The sequence below is a fragment of the Prosopis cineraria genome, unplaced genomic scaffold (genome assembly GCF_029017545.1).
Source record: "Prosopis cineraria cultivar Desert tree isolate PC_DT_omini unplaced genomic scaffold, ASM2901754v1 PC10, whole genome shotgun sequence".
NCBI classification, from domain to species: domain Eukaryota; kingdom Viridiplantae; phylum Streptophyta; class Magnoliopsida; order Fabales; family Fabaceae; genus Prosopis; species Prosopis cineraria.
In genome coordinates, this window is record NW_026555341.1 from 12291136 (window position 1) to 12311094 (window position 19959).

General features: G+C 29.2%; 1 pseudogene; it reads left to right on the top strand.

Annotated features, from left to right (window-relative positions):
• Nucleotides 1-8576: 8576 nt before the first annotated feature.
• LOC129284558 (S-adenosyl-L-methionine:benzoic acid/salicylic acid carboxyl methyltransferase 1-like) lies at nucleotides 8577-19225 on the top strand (annotated as a pseudogene).
• Nucleotides 19226-19959: the final 734 nt, after the last annotated feature.

Consider the following 19959-nt stretch of genomic DNA (forward strand, 5'->3'; position numbering starts at 1 on the left):
TGAAAGGAATAGATCATCAGAGGAATTATAATGATAATTACTTCCTTAGAAAACTTGAAAAATCTTTATGGGATGAATTTAACAGGGTTATTTGAAAAATCTAGATGCAAATGGTTAAATTACAGTGATCAAAATACTAAATACTTTCATGCCACCTCTATCATCAAAAGGAAAAGAAATTAAATCTTATCTCTCAAATTCGATAATGACACTTGGATTCAGGATCCGAATACTTTAAGGAGTATGGCTGTCACTTATTTTGAAAATCTCTTTAAGGAAGATGCTCGTTAAACACATCTCATCACTGATAAGAGATTTCCACCTCTATCTACTTTACAACTACATGCTATCCATAGGGAGGTTATCGAGAAGGAAATCAAGACTGTGACTTTCAATATTAGAGCCTATAAAGCCCTTAGTCCAAATGCTAACAATGCCGATTTCATCTGTACCTATTAGAATGATCTTAAAACTAGCATTGTCAAACTCATTAAAAAGGTCTTCATCAATCTGAACACCATTAGTGAGATAAATGATACCTTCATTACTCTCATCCTTAAAATGATAACCCTACTGGTATAAAGAACTTTCGACCTATATCTCTCTGTAATGTGTAAACACCCTCAAAACTTACAGACCGATTTTTGCAAATATTAAAAACCATTATCATGGTAGAAAATTTTCTTACCATGATACATCCAAGACATAACGCAAGTCTTAAAAATCCAAAAAAGACAATTAAAACCATGAGGGATAGACATAATCCTCATGGCATGATATTCAAATCAGATCATAAATCAAGAGGGACAGACATAATCCTCTTGGTCATATAAATACTTTTAATAAAAGGATTAGAGTTTACATGCTTCACAAAGAAGATATGTCCTAAGTTGGCACAAGATACATTGTATAATCCAAAATAAGAGGCAACGTAAAAGATGGTGTCTCATACACCATAGTTACACTCTGGGCTTTCTCGGGGACTCGATCCTGTAAAAAATATAACCACGGGGAATGAGACTTAAAAGTCCCAGTAACCAAAAATTAATATGTAATGATGCATGCGGTTGTAACTAATCATGCGATTGCTAAGTGGGCACACAAAATATTTAACCGAATAATATTTTCAAACAAACCGAACAAGTATTTTAATTTACATGACTACATCTTATATCCTCCTTTCGCCATGCTCGGACGCCAAATCATCCGACCAAAGGTGAGTTGGACCAAGCGATACGCTACTCATTGGGTCCAATGAGGGCTTACCACGTGGTAATAATTAACCGAATAGAAATTTCCATTAAACACCATATATTAAATACCTTGACAAGTCATGCATCATTCAAATATCCAAACAGGAATAGATCCGGAACAATAATATCTCATCATGATAAATAAAAATAAATTTTGGACCCACTTGGCAATAATTCAAACAAGTATATAACAGTATTTATTTTCAATAATCATAGTTTTTCAAACAAGAAGTCAACACATAACTATTCACAAACACACTCATCACAACACATTAATAATGGTTACCTTGTGTCTGAATAACAAGTTCCCCTTCACAACTCCTTTTCACCACTATCTTTGTCAATATAATCTACATAATTATTTCACACTACTATATAGTAATTTTTACATTAAAATAAATAACTCTAATTAAAGAGTTAGAAAGTCTTAGATCTAATCCATATTAATACTAATTTAAGATTATGCCTCATTTAACTTTCCAAATTTTTTTTCGAAAATTCTCGTACCTAATAAACTATTTTTTTTATCCTTAAATCACTTCTCGTATCACAATTTCATCCTTCTATATTCTAAAAATTCATCTAAAAATAAATTAAAAATTTTAGAATTATCCTGAAGCCTCAAATCACCTTTCTATAACCTCAAAAATACCTATTTACTTAAATAAATATTTAATAATCATAGTTTTATCCCTACATCTCAGATTCCACATAAATTCAACCATATAGATCTAGATTTTAACTCAAAAAATTTTTAAACATGAGTTTCAACCTCAAAAAAATATTCTCTAATATTTATTATATCCCTAAGAGTTTTAACCTATATTTTTAATCCATCATATCATCAGATTAACTATCATATAAAAAAATTTTAATCAGATATTTACTCTATCCTACAAAAAATCATATCACTAAAAAATCTAAAAGCTAATATTATTTAGAAAATAACTATAAAATTAATTTTGTAATTAAATAAATTTTTAAATGCTAATCTAAACAGGAAGTTAGAACATACCTGAAGAAAAAGAAAATAATCCCCCCTTGCGAGAAAACGCCGAGCAACGTGAGAGGAAGAGAGAAAAATAATATAAAAATGAGATTATGGTCTCAAAATTATATTAAAAAAAATTATAGGTTTAAATTTAATTATTCAAACCTTTGGGCCATTACTTGCAATTTTCACAAATTGCATCTTGGGCCCTTAATTGCAATTTTCACAAATTGCAATAAAAAATTCTTATGCTTCCTCCACAATGCACCTCCTCTTTTTATACATGAGGAGGTGCCTTTCATTCCCACATCTAACCGATGTGGGACTAAACCCCCTCCCCTTTTTTTTTACTTTCTTTTCTTTCTTTTTAACTCACACACACACATTAATAATATTTTTTTAAATCTTAAAATTATATCTTAACAAAATATTTCTTATATAATTTTAAACTTAAGTTTTTAATTCATAATTAAATGCCTAACCATATTATTATTTTCAAATAACCTCAAATAATATAAATTCCTATTATTATCATCATTTTAAAAAAAAACTTAAATTTCATAAATTTTTTTTATCTAAAAATTAGGATGTTACAAATGTCAGCTATAAAATCATAACCAAGATTCTCTCTAATCGTTTTTATTAATGCATGAACAATCTTATTAGGGATTCTCAATGCAGCTTTATCCAAGGTTGACAAAGTAGTGATAACATCATTATTGCTTAAGAAATTATTCACTCAATGAGGAATAAGAACAAAAAGAAGGGTTTTATGGCTCTTCAAGTTGACCTTGAGAAAGCTTTTGATAAACTCTTTTGGGACTTCATTGATGACACTCTTCATTCCATTAGTTTGAATAATCATTTTAGGAAATTAATTAGAGCTGCCATCTCTACTTCTCATATGAGGGTTCCTTGGAATGGTGAACCGACAAGTGAATTTGTACCCTCTCACGGCATAAAACAAGGAGATCCCTTATCTCCCTATTTATTTGTCCTTTGCATTGAACGTCTTAGTCACTATATTATTAGTTTCATTAATAAAAATAAGTGAAAGTCAATTAGATTAACAACTAATGGGCCTCCTATTTTTCATTTATTTTTCATTGATGATTTGTTACTCTTTGCAGAGGTATCTATTAACCAAGCTAGGATAATTCAACAATGTCTCTCAGATTTCTATAATGTATCCGGCCAAAAAGTTAACATTGAAAAAATCTAAGCTCTTCTATTCTAGGAACGTTAATTTTAATAGGGCTTCTTAGATTAGCACTGAATTAGGAATTCCCCTCACGGGTAATCTTGGCAAATATCTAAAAATTCTTTTAATCCATAAAAGAGCTTCTAAATTCACCTTTGCTCCCTTACTTAACAAAGCCTGCTCTCGCCTTGCCAATTGGAGAAGTCAGTTTCTTAACACTGCTGGGAAAACTATCCTCATTAATTCTGTCCTTTTGGCAATTCCTAGATATGTCATGTAGACCATGCTATTGCCAAACAAGGTTATAGCAAAATTAGAAAAAAAATTTGAGAAATTTTCTCTGAGACTCCTCTGATGGGCACAAAAAACCTCATCTTATCTCTTGGGACTATATTACTATAGAAAAATCTATTGGGGATCTTGGCATCAAAAATCTTAAGATCTAAAACATTGCCTTTATCATGAAACTTTATTGGGATCTTATCACTCAACCTAATCGTCTTTAGGTCAAGATTCTTCGTGATAAATACAAATGTAATAACCCCACTATTCCTATGGTCTACAAATGGAGCTCCTCTTCTTTTACTTGGAATAGTATTTGCAAAATTTGGGATAAAATCATGGCGTATGTCAGTTGAAAAATTGATAAGGGAGACCAAACCTCTTTCTAGTACAGTAAGTGGTCCCCTCTTTCGAAACCTCTTATTAAATAAGCCAACCTTAGTGCAGAAGCTACCCTTCATGCTTGAGTTTCTGATCTTCGCAACTCTGCTGGGGGATGGAATTTTAGCTTTCTTAATCATCACCTTCCCCCTGAGGTGATAAGACTCATTGCGCTGGTTAGACCATCCAATCCCTCTGGAGATAATGATGTCATTGTCTGGAGACCTTCCTCTAATGAAAACTTCACCGTCAAATTTGCTCATAAGGTTGTGGTTTCTCAAAAGGATCATAACAATTCTGACATTTGGACAAGGATTTGGAAGTAGCCTACTCATGAAAAAATTAAGTACTTTCTTTAGAAGGATGCTTGGGACAGACTTCAACTCAAATCTATCTATATTGAAGGGAGTGCCCCTCTTCAACGAAGTTGCTTTTTCGAATGAAATTCTCTTGATTCCTCAATTTATATTCTGCGAGATTGCATAGAAGCTTGTAATGTTTGGATTAAACTGGTGAAAACTTATAAACTTAATACTTTTTTTCTCCCTTTCTGTACAGGATTGGATAATTTGGAACACGAAAGTTAAGGCAGGAAATCTTAACACAAGAAAAACCCATTGGCAGAGGCTTTTTGCTCAAGTTTGCTAGAACATTTGGAAGACACGTTGCAAAAAAATATATTCCAGAGAAACCATTCAGAATGTCGATATTGCTTTCTCTAGTACCCAGTAAATCTCTAACAACATAAGGCTTCAATCTAGAGTTAATCTTCTCAGTCGCGATTGCAGAAGATTAAAGGCACGATGGACATCCCCAAAAATAGGTTGGATTCACCTTGACATTGACGGGGTTGTCAACTCCATTGGAGCTGCTACTTATGGTGGAACCATACGAGATGATAAAGGCAATTAGATCAAAGCATTCTCCAAATATCTCGGTTATCAACCAAGCACCATAGTGGAACTCTTGGGCATTTTAAAAGGACTTCAGCTTTGTTGAAACGCTTAATTCAGTAAAATCAATATATACTCTAATTCTGTCGAAGCACTCTCGCTTATCCAACATAATTTCCCTGATAATCATCCTCTCTCTAGTATTATCAATAAAGTTAAGAAATTGGTCATGAAAGATTTGATCATTACCTTCGACCACACGTTCAGAGAAGCAAATAGATATTCGGACATGCTCGTTCACCAAGCCTCTTAAGAAAATATAGATCTTACTATTTATGATCTTCCGCCCCCAAGCTGCAGGTCCCTTATGAAATCTGACATAACTTAATTTTGTTCACCTTTTACACGGGTTTCCTGTACTCGTGTCCTTGTATTAAAAAAAATTGATGAATAACTTGTTAGAAATGGTTTTTCATTTTTTTTAAAAAAAATGTCTTGAAAACTTAAGACTACACCATTTGTTTTTTTGTACTGTGATTTATTTTTCTAAAGTGTTATATGTGACATCCCAAATTTTATACATAGAATTTAGGTAAAGTTTGAATATGTTTTATTAAGTAAATTGGGGTTTAGAGTAATTTAATTTAGTTATATGAGGTAAAGAAACAAATAAGATTGTGATTTAATGAAATTGGAAGAAAAAAATCTTTATTAAGATAAATTAATTCTAATTTTAGTCTTAAAGCATCAAATTATTACTTTATGATGAAGAAGTATAAAATTAAAAGTAGCAAATATTCATTAGCATTGATTGAATGTAATGGAATTTATGCATGTTAATGAAATTTATCATGTAATTATTTTCCTTATATATTTTAAGCAGGAATTAATAGAAATATGTAAATTATGTCATATTTGAAAAATTATAATTATGTAAATATTAAGGAATAATGTTTGAGCAAAATGTACAGGTAGATTTTAATTTTGAGAAGTCAAGAGAGCCTTCGAAAAATTATATAGTATATATAATTTTTTTAAAGATTGATGGGAAAAGAAAATAGGAAAGAAGAAGAAGAGAGAGAGAGAGAGAGAGAGAGAGAGAGAGAGAGAGAGAGAGAGAGAGAGAGGGCATGGTGCTAAACACGTGGGTCTTGGCCCACTTTCATATTCTTTTAAATATTTGTTATGCAGGCGCACACAGCCATTTTCCCATCCTTTCATCTTTTTCTCTGTATAAATTTTCTAAACATTTTTTTTAGGGTTCGATAAATTTCAAACGTTTGGATATTTTTACTGACTATTTAAATTTTTAGGGAGCTAATAATATAAAGAGAGAGTTTATATAATTTAGATTTTTATTCAGTTAGTTGATTTGAGGAATTAAAGTGAGAGTTTAGTTGGAATATTTGTGATTTATGATTTGGTAATGTTATATTTTAAATTTAATGATTTATTTTGAGTTAACGAGTGAAACAAGATCATTGAGTTATAGGATGGAGAAATTTTTTGTGATAGTAAATTAAAATGTTAAAGAAAATAAAGTTTAAAAAAAATTAAGGTTTCTTTGTGATGATTATGAGTTTATTTGGGTTTAAAAAATATATTTGTAAGGTATTGAGGTGATGATTTGTGGTTTAAGTTAAGCCCTAGATTTTTGGAATCTATTAAGTATGAAATTAACGCTTCCAAGAGATTAATTTTTACGTTAATGAGAGATTAAATGAGTGTATTAACAATAAGTTAATAGTAGAGATGATTAAAATAGACTGACCTGGTGCCTGCACTCTTCGTGCTGTGGAATAATTCATATGGCATTATGAGGGTTCTAAGATATCAAAATTTTTAACTATTTGTTGTTAATGTCAATAAACTGTAATTTTTTAAATTCAATGAAATGAGAACTATTAAATTCATTATAACAAGTTCTAACATATTCTTATATATTTATTCATTTAAGAATATCAAGTGTTTTTGAAAAAAAAATTGTTAGAATATTTTTATCCTTTATTCATAAGTTGTTAAAACTTTGATTTGTTCGTGTTCAGCGATGCATGTTGGTTGAAATCATTGTGAGATATTGTATACTATTTTATTTTTATTTATAAAAAAAATTGCCACTTTTTATTTATTTTTTATGTAAATAAAATTATATATTTTAATAAATATTTACTATATTTTTTAAATTGTTCATCAAAATTTATATTAATGAAAAATAATTAATATATATTTATGTTGATTAATATAAGATATTTTAATTTTAATTTTTTATTTTTAAATATAATTATTATAATTAATTAAATTTTTTAAATTACGTGATATAATTTTTTTTATATATAAAAATGAAGTGAGTGCTTTATATGGATCTATATTATTGCAGACAGCTGGGAAAACAATGTGTCGTGGTCCACGTGAAGATGCATCGTTTTTGGAGAAGACGCATAATTATTAAAATTAAGGAGACTCCCGTCCAAAAATTATTTAAATAAATTATTTACTGATAAAAATTAATAATGAGTTTTATTTTAAAAAAATTTAATTTTTATTTTAATAATAATTTATTTTATATTGACCCTTACTTATGAGTAATTTTTTGAGTAATTATTGAATGTGATTCTTTCTTAAATTTATAAGGAAACTCTAATAAAAAAAATATAAATTAAGATTTAGTTTTTAACAACATATACATATTTTTATAAGATAATATTCAATATAAAATTGATAAGCTTTTGTTGCAATAAATTCCTTTGAGATAGCCTTAAATGTCATTCACCCATTATAAATAGTAAAAACTTTATGAAAAAAATTAATCATTTGGTCATTTTAGTTTTGACTAAGTTATAACTCAATTCTTAAATTTTGACTCGTTATAATTTAGTTTTTAAAATTTTGACTTTATTTTAAATCAATACTTGAACTTTAATTCTTAAAACTCAGTCTTTATAATTTTAATCATTTTAAAATATAGGGATCACTATTTAAATAGTTAAAACTATAGGAATTGAGTTGTAAGATGTAAAGTTTAGGGACTAAGTTATAATCAAATTAAAACTATAAAGACTGAGTTACAATGAGTCAAGGTTTAAGGATTGAGTTACAATTAAGTTAAAACTACATGAACTAAATGATTAATTTTTTTAAACTTTGTTAAATATTACTCTATTCGTCTCAAATTATAAAACAATTTTGGTAGAGATTCAATGTCACAAGATATAAAAAATTTTGAGAAGATCAATGTTTCATTAAATATACTTATTCTAATATTATCATATGTCTCTCTATTTAATTCTCATTTTGCTTTTTCTTTTTAATATATTAAATGAATGATATTTTAAACATTTTATTTGTATTCTTAAAAAAATAAAATTATTTAGTATATTTAATGAGATTTATTAATATGTAAATTTTTTTTAAAAATGTTTTATTATTTAGGAGGAAATGAGAAATTTTTGACCAGCTTTATTAAATTATAATTAAAATAATATTTTTTTTACAAATTGAAATAATCATTTAAATATTTAACACTCTGCACATGAGAAGCAACCGAGAAGAGTCTCCCTCCTCATTTGTATTTTTTCTTTTGGATCTGCGTCTCCTTATGTCCATATATCTCTCACTCTCCATGAATTAAATCTCTGCAACATCTTCAGATCCAATCGAAAAAGAAGACGACGACATTCGAAAGTCTCGCAAGTTCTTGACTATCAGCCCTATCTCGACTCTCAATCCTTCAATCCTAGTCCATGTGAGTTTCTATCCTCTACCACTACCGTTTTTTTTTTTTTTGGGCTCTGTACTTCTTTCGATCCTTCTATTTATGAGCTGTTCTTAATGGATGCAATATCTTTTTCTAAAAAAAAAAAGAAAGAAACTGAATACCATTAAAACACATACAGAATATCAACAAAACAGGGGGAAAAAAAAAAGCAAAGAGAAACTCTTTCATCATCTTCCATCATTAAATTTGGAGATGGATGATGGTCAAAGAGATAAAAGCTACTGTTCATATTATGTGAAAAATTAGCTAAAAAGTAAGTATATATCCCTGTTTAAGTATATATCCCTATTTTGTTCTAAGATATTTTCTTTGGTCTTATTTATAAGTTATTTCTAACATGTTTCATTGAAATTCAAGAAAATTTTAAATTTCATGAACTTTATCTTAAAATTTAATAAGTTTTTAATTTTACCCCTCATAAATATATTCTTAAATCTCAATACTAATATTTTTATTCAAAACATTTAATAATGGCAAAAATGTAAAGAGAAGCATTGGGAATTAACAAGTGTCCTATAAATATAATCAATTTTTTTCTTTTCTCTTTGTCTTATAAATAAAACCAGAGGAATATCTCATGAAATTTTCCTTGTGTAAACTTGCCCTACTTCATGTTTCAAGTTCAGTTTGATCCATTAACACCCTACAGAGAAAAGAAATCAAAGTCCCCCAAGCATCATCTATGGGGACAAATTTCTAGCAATTCAAGGCATTAGCACAATCTCAAAGAAAGTGCACCAAGTCCTCTCCCTGGTTGCACCCTACTAGATACCTGTCATTGGCTTGGATTCCTCTTGGTTTTGGAGAGCCATATATACATATATATATATATATATATATATATAGTATGAGCTCTTTCATGTGTAAATAGCCACATAAAAGATTTAATTTTATGACCATCTCAAGGTGTTTGGTTCGTTCATAAAACACATTATTGTGAACAATATTGATCACAACTTCTCTATCATAATAGATATCCATGGAAAAGTTTTAAGATGCTTTCAACTCTTCAAGTAACCAATAAAGCCAAAGTACCTTAGCAGTCGTGTTTGCTAATGAATGGTATTTCAATTTAACACTGGAGCGAGAGGCTAACATCTACTTCTTACTTCTTCGAGATAAGGGAGTGATCGAGGAAGATATTGAAACCATTCATAGACTGTTAATCATCACTATATATCATTGATCCAATCAACATCAAAGCAAGCCCAAAGTACAAGAGAGGAGCTGGCAGATAAGTGAAGCCCATAATATAGAGTGATGACTTTAATATACCAAATGATCTGAAAAACTCTTGCATAATGAGTTGTTTGAGGTTCTGACATAAACTAGATGACAATGTGGATGGTTGAAGCAATGTCAGGATGAGTTATGGTAAGATAGATAAGGCCCCCAACCAACTAGTGATAACATGTAGGATTATCTAACAAGGTGCCATTAATGGAAGTGAATTGAATATTCGACTCAATAGAAGTGTTTTCAACTTCCTTGTAAAAAAGGTGAACTCAGGATATCAAATCGATGGCATACTTGACTTGAGAAAAAGATATACCATCACTTCTATGGTGGAACTCAAACTCAAGAAAATAGCTTATTCTTTTAAGATCCTTATTTCAAATTGTTAGCCCAAGTATGTCTTGAGCTCTTAGACTCCCATATAATCACTCCTGTAATAATCATGTCATCAACATACAACAACAATAGAACAATACCATGAGCAATAGAGCTAACAAAAAGAGCTAAGTAGTGAAGATTACAAGAGAAGCCCAGTTGACTCATAGTGTTATTGAACTTAGCAAACCATGCACAATGAGCCTATTTGAGCCCATATAAAGCTCGACAAAGATGATATACCTTGTATTTTGAATGCTGATACTCAGGTGGAGGCTTCATATATACTTCTTCATCTACATCTCCAATTAGAAAGGTATTTTTAACATCAATCTAATAAAGAGGTCAGTGCTTAATAGTAACAATGGCTAGAAGGTTATGAACAAAAGTCATATAGGCAATAAGTGCAAAAGTCTCTTTACAATTAACACCATACTCCTGAGTAAATCCTTAGTCCACAAAGCGAGCCTTACATTGTTTCAAAGAGCCATTATAATGAGTATTATTCTTGTAGACCTATTGACACCCAACTAGAGTTTTAGCGGGAGGAAGATCAATAAGATCCCAAGTAAGCATTTTCTTTAAGGCTTGCAATTCTTTATCCATAGCTTGCTACCAGAAGGGTTTACAAGAGGCTTCCTTAAAGGATTTAGGTTTCTTAAATTGGAGAATAGTGAAAAAATAATGGTAATCATTAAGGTAAAAGGGAGGATTTCTTACATGTATGGTTCCAAAAACTATAATTGGGAGGATAACCATAGAGACTCTAGAAAAGAGAAATGTTACCAATGAAAAAAAAAAAGAGAGAGTCAATTAATGCAAAAGACGAAGGTTAAGGTTGCTTCACCTTAAAGTAAATCAATACTATAAAAGCTATCAGAGACAAGAGAGATAAACCAAAGATGGAAAATGCCATATCTATTATTATTGTGAAGAGTACAATATAAATTTAAGGAGAAAAAGACAACATAATAGTGACTATTTACAACAATATCATATTAATTAATACCTCTCAATAATGGCATTATAAATAGTAAAATATCCTTAGAGTATTCTAGATAACAATTGTTAACTTAAAAATTATTTTAAAATGAATAATAAAACTAAAATAATATAAAATATCAATAACAATCATAAAAATAAGATTATACTTGAAATATATTATTATAAAAAATTTATTCTTTACTAAAAAAATAAAAAATACATATATGTTCAGGCCGAGTTGGGTAGGGTAGGGTGAGACTTGACCCCAGCTCGATGTCTGACCCCACAAGCATATCGGGCAATTGGGCCACTTGAGCAGCCTTAACAAAGTTAATGAAATTTAAAGTTATTTTTTAAAATTTTGACGAAATACATTTGAAATAACTTATAAATAAGATCAGGGAAGTAAGAGCTCATAGCTCTTGAATCCAAATTGTTTTTGATGAATTAAAAAGAGCATCATCAACAAACAAATAATTTCATAATCAAAAAATGGATAAAAACAAAGTTAATGAACAAATAATTAAGAATAACAGTAATGAATGATAAGAACATTATTAATGAAAATATAACATCCATTAATAAATGGATAAGAACAACATTAGTAAAGTCTGTTACTCAATTTTCAAATCTTGTCACTTATTTTATATAAGGAAATGGGGTAACGAATTCCTAGGAAGAATTTAAATTTATCTATTATCTATTTAACATGATTGCAGGCTAAAGGCAAAAATAATGATGTCTTGTATCTATCTATTTGCATTTTTATAACATGTACCTGGGTTATGTTGAAATATTTATTTATGAATTTACATTAATTAATAAGTTCAAATATATTAATCTTTATAATCTTGTGTGGACTATGATAGATGGACCACACAAGTGAGCCTAATGGGCAGAGGCCCAACCTACAACCCAATAGTCATCAGTTATTCCCTATCTCTTAACTAACTAAGTCAAAGATAATGAAATATAATTAATTAATTATTTAATAAAGTGGTTATTAATATGGTCTTTATAAGTCGATCAGTCGATAACTATAAAACACACGATAGCTTTCATTTTACTCTATTTTCTTTCCACTCTCTAAAAACTATGGGGGTCTAATGAGTTGTGCATCTATTTATACTTGAGATAATTGAGGTATTTTAAAGTGATTATGAATTCTACAGGCACGCACATATTACTTTACCCAATCTTATTTGATACATGAATTGAGATATACAGTTAACAAGTTAAAGATCACTGTTGTATATATTAATCCCTATTATTGATTAGGAACATAACTGTAGAGTGTAAGAAAGAATGGATGTGGCTCAAGTGTTGCATATAAAAGGAGGCATGTCACATCTTGCAATTTTATACATCAGTATTGATATGTTTGTATAGAAACTTATGAGCTAGGTAGTCACTTTTGTAATAAATCAAAGAATATTTAAGGACCTTTTAATCTTAGAAGAGGATTGCTAAGTTACAAAGGGCAAGTTATAAGGACTATAATGAAAAGAAAATTTTTAGGATTAAAATGCAAATTATTTTATACTTAGATTTTACCTTTTATTTTAACGTGAATTATTAGACAAGTTGATTAGAAATAAAAATGATTTAAAATTCTTTAGATACGTGGTCATAATATCTATTGGAATATATTTTACTGTAAAATTATCTTAAAAAATTAAAAATTAGGAGAAGAATTTAGTAGCTTGTCTACATTAAAAAAAAAATTAATTGCCATCTAAAAGTTACCTAGACTCCTTATTTGATAATATAAAATTTTAATTAACCTTATACTCTATCCAATTTGATTAGAGAGTATTAATCTTCTTAGTTAATTATAATAATTCGGATTTTTGGAGGATGAATAAAATATCAATTAAATTGCAATAGTACACTAATTGCTTTTATAGAATTATTTGTCTCACTAATTTTCTCTTAGTTATATTTTTATTTGTTAACCATTTCCTTTCCTTTAATTTTGGTTACTACATATTTTATATATATATATATATATATATCAAAGTGAGAAGAGTTTATTTAACTCGAGAATATAACAATTATACTAAAATCTTTTAAGTTTCAATAACAAACATTTTATTGGGATTTGGCTGTTATTTGCATTTTAGTTGTTATATTCCTATTTTTCTTTCTAGATTATTTTAAATTATAATTTATTAACATGTGTCATGCTAATGAAAAAGGGTTGCAATGCAATTAGAGAGAGATAAGGTGTCAAAACAAGCAATAATTAAATTAGCATGTATTTTCCCTTAAACTCGCTTGCATATTGTGCCGTCGCTTTCCATGATTTAATTTCATTTAAGTTAAATTCCCTTGACTTGCAATTCCTTTGTTCCTATTGTGCTCTAACTTCTCTCTTTATTCCTTAATTAGTCTAAATGATATATTTTAGTCAGTAAATATAAAGTTTGTCAAGACTTGGGGGGGGGTGGGATTATTATCTAGGTAGTGGGATTAGAAACATTAGTGGCAAAAACACGGATAGGTGGCACATTCTCAATACTCCCACTGATTAATCATCTTTTCCTTGATCCCTAAACATATTTCATTATTGTGGTACTAGTCATATAAGTACCCTACTTCCTCCTTTCATTTGATTAATTAAATAAGCAATTTTTAATATAAAAACACTAGGTGTCAAATTGTCATTGAGGGTGGCAATAATATGAGATTAGGTGGAAAATTTTTGTTGCTCCCAGAGATGACTCATCTTGTCTCTCCATTTTATTTGCCTATTTCATTAGCTTTCATTTCCATGGCTTTCGGTGAATCAATTTCACCGCCTTCATTTATTTAATATCAATATCAATCGCCTCGTTATGTACCGCCATTCACCCTCTATAAATAGCCTACTTGTTGTCATCTATTTCTCATTCCCCTCCCCTCTTATATGTCAAGCCAGCAAGTGTTGAATGCCAACACTTTTCCCGTCACTTGAGTAGATTTCCAAGTTCGAGGAAGCAAGTTAAATACTTGTAAGTCAAAAATAACCGGTAGCAATACTACCCCTTCTTATACATGTTTATTGCTTGACTGTATTGTTTCTTGTATATAATTTTAAGTGATACATAATTATGTTTCTTGAATTGATTGGAGCATGATTAATGTTGATTATTCTTTGGCATGAGTTAATTGTAGTTAGGGGTTAGGGCATGGCGTTCCTTCCCTAATTAAAAGGGGTTCAGGGCATGGTGTTCCTTCCCCATTAGTTAGGGATTGTGAGAAAGGGCATGGTGTTCCTCCTCACATGTGTTATTGGCCAATAATGTTGCATTGTATATGCTTCCAATTTCAATTCAAATTTATGTGGTTTAGATATGTTGCTAGCTTGTAATTACTACTTAAGCAATTTTCATGTATGATTCAAAATGGTTTCCCATTGCTACTGGGATTTCACTCTGAAATCTCACCCCTTCCATAATTAACGTCCACAAGTACTGGTACAAGCAGGAGCAAAGATAAGGAAGTCATAAATTAAACAAACTTCAAGTGAAATATTACAGAATGCCCTAGTCATTTTGTTGTGCTTGTAATACGTATGTTGTAATTTTATTAAAGTATGTATGTCTTAGGTAGGATAATGTAAAGACTTTGTAATAACATAATTATCTATCTAACATATATGATTTATTAGTTAGAGGATAAAAGAAGGAAGTAAATTTGGATAATTTTTATTTATTTGTTCATACGATCTAGAACTAAAATGAGGTAATGGTATGGAAATATATGGTTTGACAAGGCACTACAGAAAAAAGCTACTCACACAGGTATTTATTTCTTGTATATATCAAACTGTATTCATTAATCCTTTTTAAACATATTCCATTTGCATGCATTATTGCTTTCATTATATTATAAAATATAATGCCATGGATGCTTACTGATAATTATACGCAGTCAAAATGTGATAGCAAAGGGTGGTTTCTTGAACAAAGCCCATAAGAGATGAAGTTATAGCCTCCTTTTATGTAGAAATAAGGGTGGGAATAGGATAGGCCTTAACAGGGACTTACAGTCTGACCTACTTCAGGCTTAACTTAACCCACTTACTTAATAGGCTCAGATATTTAATTAAGCCTATTTAATTAAATAGATCATGCTATTTTTTAAGGCCTAAACTACGAGCTCAACAAGCCAACTTATTTATATATATTATGTACTATATCACAAATACATCAGTTTCACCATATGATTTTTAATCAATTTATTCTTTACTACTTTTAGTTATATTTTCAATCATATTTGACTTATATATTAATTTTAATATTGTTACTTTATTGTTATATTATATTATAATTAGTAAGTCCTTTCAATTTTTATATATTGTAATTGATAAACTAGGTTATATATTGTATATTATAATAGCCTTAAAATATATTTGAAATGTTTAAAACTAAAATGTGAGTTTATTTAAAAGGTTTTATTTTTAAGTAGGTTTTTAAATAGGCTTGCAAGCCAAGTTACATTTTGAGTAGGATCAGGTTTGAGCCATGAAAAAAGTCTTATACAAGCTTCAGACCAAGCTTATGCCTTTGATTTACCACATAGACTCAAGCATATTTGACCTATCACAAATACATTAGTTTCATCATATGATTTTTAATCAATTTACTCTTTACTACTTCTAGTTATATTTTCAATCATATTTGACTTATATATTAATTTTAATATTGTTATTTTATTGTTATATTATATTGTAGCTAGTAAGTCCTTTTAATTCTTATATATTGTAATTGATAAACTAGGTTATATATTGTATATTATAATAGCCCTAAAGTATATTTGAAATGTTTAAAATTAAAATGTGAGCTTATTTAAAAGGCTTTATTTTTAAGTAGGTTTTTAAATAGGCTTGCAGGCCAGGCTAGATTTTGAGTAGGCTCAAGTTTGAGCCATAAAAAAGGTCTTATACAAGCTTTTGTGGAGAAACAATCCCTAGAAGTATAGCCTTTCCGATTTGGACTGTTCATCTGGACCAAACACTTTTTGTGTCTCCTATGATTTGATTGAAAATGTGGAGAAGCTTTTTAGAGAACTAAACCATGAATCCCCAAAATACCATTAATTGCACATTAATAAAGAAATGAGGATGTTCAATGTTGTTAATGAATGGATAAGAATATCATAATGAAGAGATGACAATGTGGTTAAGAACAGATAAAATGGTTTTAATGAATGGATTAGAATGAATATCGTTACTGAACAAACAAGAACATAATTAACATATTACTAAATTACTAAATAAATAAAAATATTTTTAATGAAGAAATAAATTTGTTACTTAATCACAAACCTTGTAACTTAATTATGTTAGATAAGGAATCGAGTAATGAATTTAATTCTTAATTAAGAAGAATTATCTATTTATACATGATGATTGGCTATAAAGTTCTTTTTTTTTTTAAATCCCTATTATTGTGACAGGTAATTGTAGAAGTGAAAACATGAGAATGGACGTGGCTCAAGTGTTGCATATGAAAGGAGGCACTACAGAAACAAGCTACTCAAACCGTTCTTTATTCCAGGTATATATTTCAAACTTTATTAATTAATTAATCATTTTCTAGCATTGTAATTGCATGCATTATGTTATATTGCATCCAATATAAAATATAATACTATGTATGTCTACTAATAAAATAATATGCACAATATAATCTATGGTGATAGCAAAAGGTGATTTCATCAACAAAGCCCATAAGAGAGGATGCTATAACTTGCTTCTATAGAGAAACAAACCCTCGAAACCTAGCAATTGCAGATTTGGGCTGTGCCTCTGGACCAAACACTTTCTTCCTCTCCTTTGATTTGATTGAAACTGTGGAGAAGCTTTGCAGAGAACTAAACCAAGAATCTCCAGAATACATGATCTTCTTGAATGACCTACCAAGCAACGACTTTAACACAATCTTTAAGTCTCTTGAAAGCTTTAAACAGAAGCTAAGTAAGGAAGTGGTTGGTGAGACTGGTCCATGCTACATCACTGGTGTTCCTGGTTCTTTTTATGGAAGGATTCTCCCTACTAAATATTTGCATTTTGTTCATTCCTCCTACAGTCTTCATTGGATGTCTCAGGTACATAAATAAGTGATTTTATTTCTTTTAAATTGTATTGAGTAATTTAATTCATGGCTGTCAGAATGTGATCGAACCGGATGGTTCAACCAAGAACTAGCATATGGTAGTCTGGTCAACCTATAAAATCTAGTAAAACCGTTTTTTTTTAATTCTTAATAACCCAAACTATGCTATTTTGTGTTTTATTTGTTTTGTGATTGGTTTTTTTGGTGTCATATATGATGACTCATTAGTTATTTTGGTTAATAATGGAAGCTTGTATTGGTTTGGTTTGGTTAGACAATTAAAGCTAGTTTGTTTAAGCTTTTTTTTTAATAAAAAATCACTTATTTTTTTGGAAAAATTATATAGCTTATGAGTTTTTATAATATTGTTTAAAATTTTAAACAAAAAATTATTTTTAATTATTTTAAGAAATTACTTTAAGTAGCTTTGAAAAATAATTTAATATAATATATGTGAGAGAATGTTTTAAAAATGCGGTATCATAAAATTTTAAAATAATTAGATAATAAATTATTTTTATAAAATAGAAATCAAGAAAGATATATAAAATTTAAAAATAATTAACAAATAATTACTTTTTTCATTTTGCAATCAAACAAAAAATAGTATTTACTTTTTATACAATCTCTACAAAATAAATATGCTTTTATAAAATTTCTCAATTATTTAAAAGTCACTTATTTTTTTAATCTTAAATAAAGGGGCCCATTTGACATATTTGATAATTTAAGTATTTTGTAATGGACAATAAATACAATATTGATGCAATTTATTATAAATTTGACATGTATGATAAGGATATGATAAATATTGTCTAAAATATTTTTATTTTTCATACAACATTAGTGAGTGTCATTTTTAAATGTAGGTTCCTTGGGGTTGTAGAGAATAATAAGGGTAATATTTACATGACAAGTACGAGCCCTTTAAATGTGTGCACTGCTTACTACCATCAATTTCAAAATGATTTCTCAATGTTTCTCAAGTGCCGTGCTCAAGAACTTGTTGAAGGGGGTCGTATGGTACTTACACTCTTGGGAAGAGGCAATCATGATTCATCAATGAATAAATATTGCCACATCTGGGACATTGTAGCTGAAGCACTTAATGTCATGGTCTTGGAGGTACATTAACCACACAAATTTCTTCTAAATGCAAACTAATATGAAAAGAAAAAAAAAAGATGAAGATTCATGCATGCATAACACAGTAGTTTAACTGTCTTGATGTGCAATACAGGGGATAATAAAGGAAGATCAAATGGATGCATTTAATGTTCCATTCTACAGCCCATCCTCATCTGAATTGAAATTGGAGGTTGTAAAAGAAGGTTCCTTCACCATTAATCGCTTAGAGGAATTTGAAACAAGTTGGGAGGCTGCTTATGATGAGAAGCGTAACGGTAGTAAAGAATACCAACTTACACAATTCATGAGAGCTGTGGTTGAACCTTTGCTTGTTAGCCACTTTGGAGAAGCTATAACAGACCATCTCTTTCAGCATTGCCAACAAATACTTGTGCATCGTATGTCTAAGGGCAATCTAGTGCATCTCAGTCTCTCCGTATCTTTGACTAGAACAAGTTGAAGAAGCATCATATATGTTTCTATAATAAGAGGTTTCCAATTATATGATAACTCTTTAGTCTCTAGCCATGTGCAATTTTCTTTCACACACACTTTCTAATATCATTTGTGTAAGTTTTCTTCAACTGGAACAGTAAGTCTTCAATTGCGGACGACTCTTCATTCATTTGAAATTTTGGTCATTTATTTGTCCATCTTTATTCCTGCAAAGGATCTGGGGTCATTAAACAAATTCCAGGTCCTTAAGGGAAAAAGTATTCCCAAATATATATAATGGGAGAATTGTTCGTAATTTTTTATTTTAAAAATTATCCTAATTTTATTTTTTTAATTATTGGAAAAATAATAAAAAAGTACTTTTGAAATATTCAAACGCGAAATGTGATAATTATTTTTATGGTAAGATAGTCTTTACCTTAAAATTAATTGAAAAATAAGACCTTTGGAACTAAAAAATAATTATGAAAGTTCGTGATACCTGTTTATCATTTGTGTATTTTGAGAGTATTTTATTGTCGCTCTCCCTTAATTATTTTAAAATGAAATAAATATTTGATCTTATAATTATTTTAAAATGAAATAAATATTTGATCTTATAAAAAAATATAATTCAAATTTTTTAAAAGGAGAATAATATTTAAGGACCACTCAAGTAAACTAATCACATACAAAGACTAATAATAAGTTTCATTTTATAAAAAATAAATTTACGTTCTTATTATAATAATAATTTATTATCTTGATCTTGATCTGTAAATAATTTATTTGAATGGTTCTTTAATATAATTTTTTCATGTTAAAATTTTAATGTCATTGGTATCTTGTTCGGTGATGAGCACGTCCCACGTGATCTATCGATCATGATTTATGAAGGTAGCTGGCTGTCAAATGACTGCCATA